At 42.1% G+C, this 14,453-nt stretch overlaps 1 protein-coding gene across 2 annotated transcripts in view; it reads left to right on the top strand.

Moving 5' to 3' along the window:
- Positions 1–14,453, top strand: part of LOC126458319 (uncharacterized) — a 328,599-nt gene that overhangs the window by 120,385 nt on the left and 193,761 nt on the right. The gene's annotated exons all lie outside the window — the stretch shown is intronic.

Raw genomic sequence — 14,453 nt, 5'->3', positions numbered from 1 at the left:
CAACAAACGACCTGCAAGAGCAGCTGAACGGAATGGACAGTCTCTTGAAAGGAGAATATAAGATGAACAACAACAGAAGCAAAACGAGGATAATAGAATGTACTCAAATTAAATCGGGTGATGCTGCGGGAATTAGATTAGGAAATGAGAGGCTTAAAGTAGTAAATGAGTTTTGCTATTTGGGGAGCAAAATAACTGATGATGGTCGAAGTAGAGGGGATATAAAATGTAGACTGGCAATGGCAAGGAAAGCGTTTCTGAAGAAGAGAAATTTGTTAACATCGAGTATAGATTTAAATGTCAGGAAGTCGTTTCTGAAAGTATTTGCATGGAGTGTAGTCATGTATGGAAGTGAAACGTGGACGATAAATAGCTTAGACAAGAAGAGAATAGAAGCTTTCCAAATGTTTTCGAAATGTAGTGCTACAGAAGAATGCTGAAGATTAGATGGGTAGATCACATAACTAATGAGGAGGTATTGAATAGAATTGAAGAGAAATTTGTGGCACAACTTGACTAGAAGAAGGGATCGGTTGGTAGAGCATATTCTGAGGCATCAAGGGACCACCAATTTAGTATTGGAGGGCAGCGTGGACGGTAAAAATCGTGGAGGGAGGCCAAGAGATGAATACACTAAACAGATTCAGAAGGATGTAGGTTGCAGTAGGTACTGGGAGATGAAGAAGCTTGCACAGGATAGAGTAGCATGGAGAGCTGCATCAAACCAGTCTCTGGACTGAAGACCACAACAACAACATGATATAATTACATATTTTCTAATATTTTCCTTTACTTGTCCTGTCAAAGCTTTTTTCTTGCCAATTGTCATGATTCCGCGTCAAGGGGAAGTACCATGGAGAATTTAGTGAGTGAGTTTGCGAGTATCAAAATATGCGACATGAACTAAAGTACCCGGTATCTTTTGATTGCATTGACTTGGAGGCTGACTTTTTTATACCGCCTTGGGATCTTACACCTTAGCACGTGACATTAATTTTAACTTGATACCTCTACCCATTCCTGAGAAAAACTGGTCTTAAAAAGACGGACGGACAGACAGTCATGTAACCACCGAAAAAAATATTTTTTGTGTGTGTTATAGAAACAAATTAACATGTTTCGGATTTTTTTACTTGGGTTATAGGGTGAAACCTTGCTTCTTGTGGATCATGACTGTAGGTAAACGGGAAGTACCCTATAGGTTCTAATAAGTAAGTTTGCGAGTATCAAAATACACTGAAAAGTCAAAGAAATTGGTACACCTGCGTAATAGCGTGCAGGGCCCTCGCGAGCTAGCAGAAGGGCCGCAACACGACGTAGCATGGTCTTGACTAATGTCTGAAGTAATGCTGGGGAGAACTGACACCATGAATCCTGCAGGGCAGTCCATAAATCCGTAAGAGTACGAGGAGGTGGAAATCTCTTCTGAACAGCACTTTGCAAGGCATCGCAGGTATGCTCAATTAGGTTTATGTCTGAGGAGTTTGGTGGCCAGCGGAAGTGTTTAAACTCAGAATGTTCCTGGAGCCACTCTGTAGCAATTGTGGCCGTATGGGGTGTCGCATTGTCCTGCTGGAATTACCCAAGTCCGTCGGAATGCAGAACGGACGTGATTGGATGCACGTGATCAGACAGAATGTTTACGTGCGTGTTATCTGTCAAGAGTCGTATCTAGACGTACCAGGGCCCCCATATCACTCCAACTGCACACGTCTCACACCATTACAGAGCCCTCACCAGCTTGAACAGTCCCCTGGGGGGAGGGGTGGGAGGGATGCAAACCGGGATATCTGTCCCAGGCGGCAATTTCAGGAGATGCCATAATTCTTGACGAAAAAAAACCTTGTTTCACAAAAAAATGGTTCAAATGGCTCTGAGCACTATAGGACTTAACTTCAGTGGTCATCAGTCCCCTAGAACTTAGAAATACTTAAACCTAACTAACCTAAGGACATCACACACATCCATGCCCGAGGCAGGATTCGAACCTGCGACCTTAGCGGTCGCGCGGTTCCAGACTGTAGCGCCTAGAACCGCTCGGCCACTTCGACCGGCTCTTGTTTCACAAAGCTCCTATAATCATACGCACGTAGCTGTATCAATTATTCATACGATTTTGACACGCATCCCACTTGGTTTTTGGACATTTTTGAACACATTCTAAGTTGGTTTCTGAACGAATTATAAGTTGATTTTTGGATGCGTGCATAGAGTACGTGATTTATCTGCCAAGGGAATCCCGTCGTATCTAGAAATAAAAAACTTCCCCGCAGACAAAAGGGGGCAGCAATATAAGAGCTGAGCCGAATAAACCCGAACGGGTGAGTGCCAGTTACTGTTTGTTTGTGTGGATGATTAGGTGAGCGAATTATCAGCGTTGTTATAATTATTAGCGGAATTCATAGGTTCGGATTACCAGAGTGGAAATAAATAACCAACAGGAATAACATATAAGAAAGATTCCACTTTAGCTTCTTGATGTAGCCAAGAAAATCAAATTTTGACAGAAAATTTTTGCCAGATTGCTGCACTACCAGTTGTACAGACCTCGGTAAGCAGCCGCTTTAAGTTCTATTCTAGGGATAGTGCGGAAAACGAGTCGTACGAACCTATAATAACGCCTAATCGGAAATAAACGCGGGATAACTGAACCTGTAATTCTGGCAGGGTTAGTGAAGTTAACCGGAGAATAAGTTTTGACAACGGCAGGACCAGTTACAGAATTAGTGATGATATGATTGTTTGATAGAACGAGGAAAGAGAAGGAACGAGGACATCACACAAATTATATGGAAGAATACGACGATTCCAAATTTATATCAAAATTTCATACTAGCTACTTTTCGATCTCAAGCTTGAGAAACTGCAGCGTGTGAAAGTAATGTGAAACTATTTCCTAACATATAACTTCTTGCTTGTAGTAGGCGTTTGATACTGCTATTTTGTGAATTATGTTCTGTCGTGTTATTTATGTAAATGAGGTACATAAAAATCACCATTTGAATCCAAACAGTCTCGCTTATTTGGCGTGTGTTACACTTGCTGCAATATTAGAAAGGCCTATTTCGTATTATCTAGGAGACAGTTACAAAATAGACGTAATCAAATCGATAAACAACACCGGTCTTGGGCACTATTCGCATTAAAGCTTTTTCAGTATTAGACAACATTTTGATTTTTCGTACAGCAAAATGTTTGGCGAACTTTGAAGCAATAGATTGTTTCGCAGAAAGGAAAGCACGCAGTGTAAAGCTGTAGCAAGATTGGAGAGAAAAAAAATTGCTGGGGAGTAAGGATTGAAGAAATGTGTACTGTCTTTACTGGTTTTATGATCCCTGTATTTAATTTTATGTCACACAAAAGAGAAAGTTATTAGCTAATAGGCAAAAAAGAGTGCAAGTTTTCTGAATAGTTCTTATTCTCCCGGTCACAAATAATCCCACCAAGCATTGATTGTGTTCTTTTTTAAGGGGGGTAGGACGTCAAACAGGCCTACTTGGAGCAGGAGAGGCATCACAGGACACTTTAATTTCCGGTGTCTATACTTTTACAAATAAATTCCTAAAACTTTATCAGCATCACCAGGAAGGATTCAGGATTCACACTCATTGCAGTGGAAGTTCGAAAACATAGCAAAATGATTTTTTTTTTTTTTACGTACGAAATTTCATCATTTTTTTCACTTACTAATGGCTGCATTTGTTGCTATAGGTACACTTTTCTTCATAAGTTACAGAGATTCTTCGATGAATTTTGCACAGCATACATACCATACTCACAGGTGTATGAAACTCTAGAATTTGTTTAATTTATGAAAAAACGAATGAGGTGTTATATTTTAAACTTCACGTTTAGAATAAACACAATTTTTATACTTGATTACCTCAATTTTTACCACATTTTTTAATAGATTTGGAAAATTCTAGAGTTTCAGACACCTTTAAGTATGGTCTGTATGGTGTGCAAAATTCATCGAAGAGTCTCTCTTACTTACGAAGAAAAGTGTGCCTATAGCAACAAATACTGCCATTAGTAACTGAAAAACATGATGAAATTTCACATGTAAAAAAAAATTTATGTTGTTATGTTTTCGAACTTCCACTGCTATGAGTGTGGATTCTGAATCCTTCCTGGTCATGCTGACAAAGTTTTATGAATTTATTTGTAAAAAGTATAGACAGTAGAAATTAAAATGTCCTGTGGTGTCTCTCCTGCTCCAAGTAGGCCCATTTGTCGTCCTACCCCCCTTAAGGAGGGTAGGATGTCAAACCGGCCGACTAACAGCCACCACAGGACATTTTACTTTCCACTGCCCTGAATATTGTTTTGATGGCTTCCATTACAAAATATATACGCTTGAATTCCACAGAGGGAAATACAGTGACGTGCGATAGAAGAATGCTGTGTGAAGAGGCGTAGCACTGCACTTTGACACACTTAAAAACAAGTAACATGTCTTGCATTTCCTCGAACATATATGTTTCCATACCAAACTCCTCAGAAATATATGCGCTACAAAATGAACATAGTTTTTAATTTGTTTTAATTTTTGGCGTCCTATCTCAAACACTCAAGGGGGGGGGGGGGGGGGGGCGGCGCCACTATCAAGTTTTTGTCCTCGTTCCGGGTCTGTAAACTGCTGTTTCTGTAAAACATCTGCACCCTAGAAGAGATTACAGTCAATGTTTCAGAATTATTTTTATTATTAAAATCCACAGTACGTTAATACCCCTACGACAAGCAGAGGTAGTACCGACAGCAGTCCCCGAAAGACCGAAAGATCGAGCAGAACCCGAGATTAACTCGAGCTGTGACGTAAACTATCGAGTACTTCGGGTCGTGCTAAAGCAAGTGCTACTGTTTACCATCTGCGCATTGTTCTAGCGCAGATGTTTGGCGCCTGGGCATTTCATTTCTGTGTCGGCGTGTCCCAGTCCACTCGGGAAACGTCTGTCTCCACGCTGTACTTTGTTGTCTCTGTCATTATCGACTCGCTCTCGCAGCTAATGACGTCGCAGTGCCACCGGGGCGGCTTTTGTGTGGCTGAAGGGAGACAGGTTGGCCAGCAGTGGATGGCGACAGGTGAAAGGCGTCCCTTCGGCTTCTCGGCGCTTAGAAAGCGTCGCCCCAGGGGGTGCCACCGGGCTATTTTGTAACACGGCCGTAATTAAATCGATCATTACGGGGTCCCGGCCGTTTCCTGCCGGAGCGTGGCGAACGGCGTCTCCGGAGAAAGTGCGTTACCCCCAGCGAAAGTGCGTATTACCGGCTCCACTTCCGTAGTTCCTGTGATTGTCCTTAAATCTGCTTCTCCCTTTCATAATTACACAGATCCGCGAGCGCGAATGCGGCATTTAGACTGCCATTACGTCTGCTAAGGTTTCTGCGTCTGCCTCTGTACTTGGCAGATCACGGTTGTGTGCTTAGCTGAATGGGCCTGTTATTATACCGGCGGTTAGATTTCTTCCAGTTCCATTCACACACTGAGCTTGAAATGCATGGAGCATTTATGGAGAGCGAAGGACACGCACTGAATCCAATTGCAAACTTGATCCTGGTGAATTCCAAGCAAGTTTTTATTAATTGTACGGCAACATAGTTTTTTATGTATTGTTTGGCACTCGCCCCGTTACTCAAGTAAACCATTCGCACTACCCATCTTTGTACTAGCTTAATAATACTGCTGTTTCTAGATGTATCTCACGCATTTGGGCAAAATTCCGAATGCCATGCAGGCCAACAAATAATTTTGTAACAAATCGCAATCACAAACACTAGGCCAAATTCGCAGTAATCTATCAGTGAATGGCAATCTATACAACATCGTTCCACTCCAAGCCAAGTGCATTATTACGCCCAAGTATTTCATGTTACGACGTCATTAAGCCTATGTCGTCCAAATACGTGCTTATGAGATGCACCTGTGTCGTTTGTCGCTTTTGAAATATAAAGTAAAACTGTCAGGAAACGGAAGATTGATTTTATCACAATGCTTCACTGCTCGCGGTCGTATTAGCAGATGGTATAACATTTCCTTCCTCCAACCTCTGCACCAAGTTATCCAGCCTTTTTAAAAGAGACCAGAAGTAGAAAACAGACTCGAAACCACGACGCAGTTCGGTATTTCTCGTATTAACAAACGGTGCTAGAAGCCAAAGAAAAAAAAAGTGTAGCAGTATTTTTCTTGATGATTAAAAGTCATTTGCACAGCACGTCCTACTACTTATTCAGGATAACGTTCTATATTATCTGATCGAACAATGGAATCACGAAACCGTGGTTACGTGAAAACACGAGTGAAAATAAAAACAGCAACTAACCATGGCTAATTACTCACTTTATTCAAAATTGTGTCGTAACTGGTTTGTAATCAACACTTTTATTTTACGTATTTTAGATTCTTTTACTGATTAGTTTCTCATTATGACATCTTATATTTTTTTTAAAAAATTAATTATTTCCGCACACCTAAAGATGAAGCTACCGGCTAGAAACCGGAATCACCACTACCACGGATGGTTCAAATGGCTCTGAGCACTTTGGGACTTAACATCTTAGGTCATCAGTCCCCTAGAACTTAGAACTACTTAACCCTAACTAACCGAAGGACATCACACACATCCATGCCCGAGGCAGGATTCGAACCTGCGACCGTATAAGTCCCGCGGTTCCGGACTGTAGCCCCTAGAACCGCACGGTCACCGCGGCCGGCCACTACCACGGATAAACAGATTAATTTACTTCAGGTACTTGTTGATTTTTATTTTCAGAAACAAATGACCTGCACTTTCAAATTTATACTGTTGGCACCAGGCCGTCTTCAATTTATTTACATTGTTTTTCCTGGCACCGAGCGAGGTGACGCAAAGGATAGCACGCCGAACTTTAATTCCAGATTCCAAATGGCTCAAGAGTATGCTGCAATGGCCTATTTCTTTCTCTTTTTCTGGACCTCAACTGTTTCTAGTGACGTCTTCGTCAGTGGGACATTAAATCCTAATCGTCCTCCTTTTGTCTCTAATGACATCGTCAACGGGACATCAAATTTCAATAGTCCTTGCTTTATTTTTTCCTATGGTGCAGAGTCCTTACCATTTAACTTGGGGCCAACCGTCTTGTGCCCCATCAGTTGGTAGTGATGACCAGCGTCGCACTTCACGCTCTGCCTGCCGGTTCCAGCATCCTTATCAACACCACAGTAAGCTATGCTGTGGTACCCTGAGCAAGATTCATGAAACTCAAACTCCGAATAGTAAGCGACTCAGTACTATTTTGCGTATACTAACACTAATAATATGCATTGTATGTGGTAAATACAGTACTAAACAGCATTTAAGACCAGTGATATAAGCCGGCCGGTGTGGCCGTGCGGTTCTAGGCGCTTCAGTCTGGAACCGCGTGACCGCTACGGTCGCAGGTTCGAATCCTGCCTCGGACATGGATGTGTGTGATGTCCTTAGGTTAGTTAGGTTTAAGTAGTTCTAAGTTCGAGGGGACTGATGACCACAGATGTTAAGTCCCATAGTGCTCAGAGCCATTTGAACCAGTGATATATGTATATGTTTACCAGTAGTATTTAAAATGTTAATTGAGGAATTTAAATATAAAGTACAGCATTCTTTGTATCGCTGCTGCAGGCCATGAAGACACGATTAGAGTAACTACAGCACGCATAGAGGCATTTAAGCATCCTCTCTTCCCACACACAGAATGGAAAGGGAAGAAATCCTACCATGTGTTAGAGCAGGAAGTACCTCTGCCATGCACTTAACAATGGTTTGCATAATATGACTGAAGAAAGAAGCATTTAGTAACTCCCAACATCCACGGAAATAGCAGGGACAGTCAAGTTTCGGCTCATGGGCTGTGGCCAGGCACGACTGCCGTAGTGTCTCAATCTCACTGCACACTTCCCCCACTCAATTAGCCGGCCGCTGTGGCCGAACGGTTCTAGGCGCTTCAGTCTGGAACCGCGCGACCGCTACGCAGGTTCGAATCCTGTGCCTCGGGCATGGATGGGTGTGACGTTCTTAGGTTAGTTAGGTTTAAGTAGTTCTACGTCTAGGGGACTGATGACCTCAGATGTTAAGTCCCAGAGTGCTCAGAGCCATTTTTGAACTTCCCCCACTGCTACGCCACGCTGTCTGAGGGAGGAGGAGAAAGATGGGAAAACTGCGAACGTGACGCATTTAAATGGCTGTGCAGTCGCGCTGCATACGGCTTGGTTTTATATTTCTCATTTCTCAATAACATAGAGCATAAACAAATCAAATTTTCAGTATCATTTAATTATGTGTGGCGCACTGAAGGCCTAATTTTTATCCGGTACAAATTCTCTGCATACTGACAGTCGCAGACAATTTCTCATATTATCGCATTCAAGTTGCCACGGCTTAATTTAGTTTCATAGTCGAAGAAAGGTCTTCCACACGAATGTGTCGATCGAAGTTTTGGAGCACTTTTGTAAACTCATTATGGAGACCAGTACAATGAAAACCCAGTCAACGTTACAAATTTCATTTTTTTATGTACTCGATGACTATTTCGCGCCACGACCCATTTTCAAATCATTGTGCCAGATCGTGAAAATGGTATTTCCAAAAATAAAAAACCATGTCAAAAATATATATGTATTATGAGTTATCGGTATCCACAGTAACTATTCAGTTGCACTTCATAATATGTATATATATTTTTATATAGTTTTTGTATTTTTGGAAATACGATTCTGACTATCTGGCACGCTGATTTGAAAATGGGTAACGGGCCGAAGCTACTCACTGTGTAAATAAAAAAGTACAACTTTTTCGTTGTGCTGATTAACAGAAGTTGCTGACCTGCAATTATTCCAGCATGCTGGAAGTTCATTATGGAGACGTAGAAACTCTACCTGAGGAAATCAATGCAGACGCGCTGGATAGTTTTAAACGTAAAAGGATTTGTCATTAAAACCGGAGTTACCTTGCCCGTCAATCAGTTACATCTGTTAAGCACAGGGGCTCTTTCAACTGAAACGGCAAACAGTCTCGAAAACGGAAGTACGATTGACAGTGTCCTTAAAAGTTTAGGAAACTATCGCCGTAATTCTTTCAAAGTCATAATGAAGTCTTCGAACCTCAAATATTCTTTAACGGCAATAAGCTTAGGGAACTGAAATCTTTTTGTCAGAATGTATCACTTCTATGACGCGATTTTCTTTTCAAATGCATTTCTATCAGATCTGAAAGAAGTTGTTTCTCACCTTGCAGTGTGTTACTCTGGACAATGCGCAGTCAAGTCCATTTAAAATGCGAGGCCTGCGATCCATTTCAAATGTTCTAATTTTCGTTCCTGCACTTCTTTTTCCTTCGTAAATTCGACAATAGCAAGTTTTAAATCAAAAAGTCGTTTCAGGTATGCAAGTTGACTTGACGAACGCACTTTGCACTAACATATAAAGCTCCATACTCTTTGATCTTTTCCATCGAAGAGAGTTACAACTGACTGGAATGATGCGGACGACTTCAGAAATTTTCGTATTCATATTACCAATATCTTCATGTGCTGCATGTCTTCTTGATGTACTGTACAATGAATCCCGTCTGTCGATCGTTGTAATATTTTGCTCTTTCATTGTCAATTAAATCTGTAAATCCTTTCTGCACGGTATTGTAATATCCTTTCATAGCAAATTTGCAGTACTCGTCGCTTATGCGACTGCACAGTATATGTAGGGAATTCACATCCTTCTCTTCTCCCATTCCCATTTATTTTTAAAGGCTTGTGACGATAGATGACTAGCTGCCTCTTTTTGTACAAACATCCATGCCCTTCACACCACGAACAAATAACGCAAGGTAAAAAGCTGTGACATCATAATTCAGCCAGACGAAGTGAAGAGAGTTGTGTCGACCGAAAAATCCCACGCGGCAATATTAAATAAAATGTCGCGCTGTACCGAGTACTTGGGGAAAGCAGCTAAAATCGCTTAATAGTGGAGAGGCGTCAGGACCGGTAGAGATACCTATAAGATTCTATAAAGATTATACGAAAGAACTTGGGTCTCTTCTAGCAGTAATTTATGGTAGATCGCTTGAGCAATGAAAGGTACCTAACGACTGGAAAAAAGCGCGGGTCATTTCCGCTTTTAAGAAAGGCCGTAAGACAGATCCACACAATTATTGACCTATATCGTTCACGTCAATCTGTTATAGAATTATGGAACATGTTTTATGTGCAAGAGTTATGACATTTTTGGAAAACGAAAATCTCCTCTATAAAAATCAACATGGATTCCGCAAACAGAGATCCTGCGGAACTCAGCTCGCTCTGTTCCTCCATGAGATCCACAACGCAGTGGACAAAGGCGCTCAGGTTGATGCCGTGTTCCCTGATTTCAGTAAGGCATTTAAAAACCGTCCTGCATTGCTCTTTAGTGGAAAAAATACGAGCTTACGGAGTATCGGAGCGGACTTCCGATTGGGTTCAAGACTTTCTTGCGGATCGAACTCAACACGTCGCTCTTAACGGAACTAAATCGACAGAGGTAAAGGTAATATCCGGAAAACCACAGAGACGTGTGATAGGACCGTTGCCGTTTACTTTACGTATAAATGATCTAGTAGAAAGCGTCGGATTTCCTTTAAGACTATTCGCAGATGATGTAGTTGTCTATACCAAAGTAGAAACCCCAGAAGATATTAAGAATTTGCAGAACGACCTGCAGAGAATTGGTGAATGGTGCAGACTATGGCAGTTGACCCGGAAAGTAAACAAATGTAACATATTGCGCATACATAGCAAAAGACATCCACTGCTGTACAGCTCCACTATTGATGAAAACAGCTGGAGACATTGTCTGCCGTAAAATATCTAGGCTTAACTGTCCAGAGCGACCTTAAGTGGTCTGAACTTATACAACAGATAATGGGAAAAGCAGTCACCAGACTCAGATTCATCGGAAGAATCTTAAGGAAATGTAACTCATCCACGAAAGGAGTGGTTTATAAGGAGCTTGTTCGCCCGATTCTTGAGTATTGTTCATCTATCTGGGACCCGTATCAAGTAGGACTGATAGAAGAGATAGAGAAGACTCAACGAAGAGCGGCGTGTTTCGTCACGGGATCGTTTAGTTGGCGAGAGAGCGTTACGAAGATGCTAAGCAAACTCCACTGACAGACGTTACAAGAGAGGCGTTGTCCCATCACGGAATGAGTTACTATTGAAATTTCGGGACAGCAATTTTCAGGAGGAGTCGGACAACATATTACTTCCCCCCCCCCCCCCCCCCCCCACATACATCTCGCGTATTGACCACGAGAAGAAAATTCGAGAAATTATAGCCAATACAGAGGCTTACCGACAATCATTCTTCCCATCACTATTCGCGAGTGGAACAGGGTTGGAGTGGCCAGATAGTGGCACCGAAAGTACTCTCCACCACACATCATTAGGTGGCTTGCGGAATATGATGTAGATGTAGATGCACAACGGGCAAAGCCGAGACTGAGATTTGGTCCGCAGGGGCCAGCGTGAAGTTTGACAAGCCGTGGTCGGCCCTAGAATATATGTTACGTGTTCGAAACAGACGGCATTAGTCGATCGTTGTGCAGAGCTCAGGTTCAGTACGAACGAGCAGCGAAAGAATCCGAGCAGTGTTCTTTCTCTATACTTCGCTCCAGCGCCTTCGATTATTCAGTTAGCGGAGGTCCGAACACACCGTGACGTAGGCAGCGAAGCGGATATCCTCTCCGTCCATTGATGTGTTGACCCAGCACAGCGTGACGGAACAACTAAGCGACGCAGAAAATGAGCTTCAAGTGGTTGAGGACGTCAAGGTAATTTCCCAGCCGCGTGACTTATCTGTGCTTGCTCACCCAGCTGCTTGACTTGACCTAGTCATTGAACGTTGGTCTCCTCACCCCGAACAATACCGCGAGACACGCTTTCTCGTATTGTGCGGTAAAGGCAACGGGGAATGCGAACTTGCAGATGCGGTTAAGGTTACGAGTCGAAGACGTGACGCTCTTTTGTACTGTTGAATGCTGCCACGGAGGTCAATGGGCTGAATTCAATTTCGAGTGTAGAATACTGTTTTGATCAACCGCGCTGCTTACCTGACTGGAAAAGTTTTTGCACTTGCGTGTGCATACAAGTGGCCTTCTCCCATGTCAGCCAATGATGAGCTGAGTGCGATTTAGTGGCGAACTCAGCGTGAAGAACTGCATTTGGTAATCCAGTAACACGTGTGTGTAGAGACGGAACGCACTTGGTTCACACAATCAATGATCAGAAGCTGCCTGTTCGAGATTTCCTTGGAGGCTAAGATATGGGTCTGGTCAATCGAAAGATGGATATGGAAAATGTGTTTAGTGTCATTTTTTTTTAAATCCCTTTTCAGTGATAATTTGTTCTCGGTTTTCTGTTGCATTTCCCTAGACTTGTTCCAAGTGTCAAATCGTGGAGAAAACGTTTCGAACTTTCATTACTAAAAGGTGCATGGTCTTTGTGCCAAGCAGGTTTCCCTCGGGAGTTCCGTGAGCTAAGGCTATAAACCCATTCCATGTAATTAAAATGCATGCAACTAACCCCTTTGATATATTTGATTTGTAAATAAAACCGCATTATTGCTGCAACTGTAGTTTATTTTTCCCACACGCATTTCACCTTTTTCTTACTCTTGGCCTAAGGCATCTCCAATGGGATCTAGGACGATACAGTTTTGTTATTTTCAGATCATCAACCAATTCACGTCGCGTTTTTTTCTGTTAATAAGTAATTGCTTACAGTTTGTTGACATCTGCGTTTCCTCTCATCTGGTCTGAGGTCGCACTACCACTTCATTTCCGAAAAATAAGCACATTTTTATATTCCCAACTTTTTTTCACACTGTTCGTCATGGTTCTCCTTCTTCTTAATGGTGTACTACTGCTCTTTTGCGACTAGTGCTTATGTTGCGGAAATGAAGTGGTAGTGCGACCTCCAGATCAGATAAGAGGAAACGCAGATGCCAACAAACTATAAGTAATTACTTATTTACATAAAAAAATGCGACGTGAAGTGTTTGATAATGTAAAAATGACAAAAGTGTATCGTTCTAGATCCCACTGAAGATGCCTTAGAGTAGGAAAAAGGAGAAACGCACGCGGTAAAAATAAATTACAGTTGCAGAAAGAAAATGCGGTTTTATTTTCAAAGCAAATATTTCTGTGCTTGCTGCGGAGGATGGCCACGCAGACAAAATTGTTAGCTTCTTTGATTTTAAAGATGCTGCTAAAACATTGTTGTCAACGCAGGCATGTAAGATCTAGAAACGCAGTATGATCAAAGTGTCTCATGCTGATCCATCTCAAATAGCTATTAAAAATTCTTACTTTGAACAGAAGGATGGAAAAATGTGAGTGTACTCAAAAGAGGGAAGACCATGGCAGACGTATGTGACGCCGAACTTCATCTGAAAGACCTGCCATGATTATCAGTAGAAAAACAGAAAGACCTGTTGACGCTGTTGTCATTTCTTCAACAGCACAGAGAGTTTTATATTAAACTTTGCAACTCTGGTTTGTATCTACATCTAAATATATATTTTGCAAGGCAACGTATAGAGCATAACAGAGGGTACCTTGAACCGTTACAAGTCCTTGTCTTTCCTGTTCCACTTGCAAGCGGAGTGAGGGAAAAACGGCATTCTTTATGCCTCCGTGCCAGCCCTAATTTCTGTTGTCATTGAGGTCCTCGCGCGAAATGTACACTAACGATGGTGGTGTCGTTCTGCAGTCAGGTTCAAATGGAGATTCTCTAAATCTATCTGAATAACGTTTCGCGAAAAGAACGTTGTCTTCTCTCCAGGGATTCCCATATGAGTTCCCGAAGCATCGCCGTAACATTCGCGTGTTGATCGAACCTACCGGTAAGAAATCTATCAGCCTACCTCTGAACTGCTTCGATGTCTTTGTCTTATCCGACCTGGTGGGGATCCCGGACACTCGAACACTATTCCAGAGTCTGTTGCACAAGTGTTCTATACGCCGTCTCCTTTGTAGATGATTCCCGGCGGGGTCAGGGATTTTCTCTGCCTCGTGATGATTGGGTGTTGTGTGATGTCCTTAGGTTTAAGTAGTTCTAAGTTCTAGGGGACTGTTGACCATAAATGTTAAGTCCCATAGTGCTCAGAGCCATTTGAACCTTTGTAGATGAGCTACACGTTCCTAAAATTCTCCCAATTTGATCCCAAGAATAGAGTCGTGTGAGAAACAGAAGTCAATACTGAGGGACGTTTCTTCATGGCTTTAATGTTATTTTTTCCTTGTAAAAAAATGTAAAAGATATAAGCGATGGGTTTTGTTAACTACAATTCTACTGGTTACAATATGGCTCCTGTACTTGTACTATCACAACTAAAACGTTATATCTCTGTGTTAATGGCACTTGGAACGAAAACTTTCTTATTTTCACTGAGCACCATCCAGTTTCCT

This window comes from Schistocerca serialis, chromosome 2 (assembly GCF_023864345.2).
Source record: "Schistocerca serialis cubense isolate TAMUIC-IGC-003099 chromosome 2, iqSchSeri2.2, whole genome shotgun sequence".
In the NCBI taxonomy this organism is placed as follows: Eukaryota; Metazoa; Arthropoda; class Insecta; order Orthoptera; family Acrididae; genus Schistocerca; species Schistocerca serialis.
The sequence above is the reverse complement of the archived record's forward strand: the minus strand, read 5'-3'. Positions and strand labels throughout refer to the sequence as shown.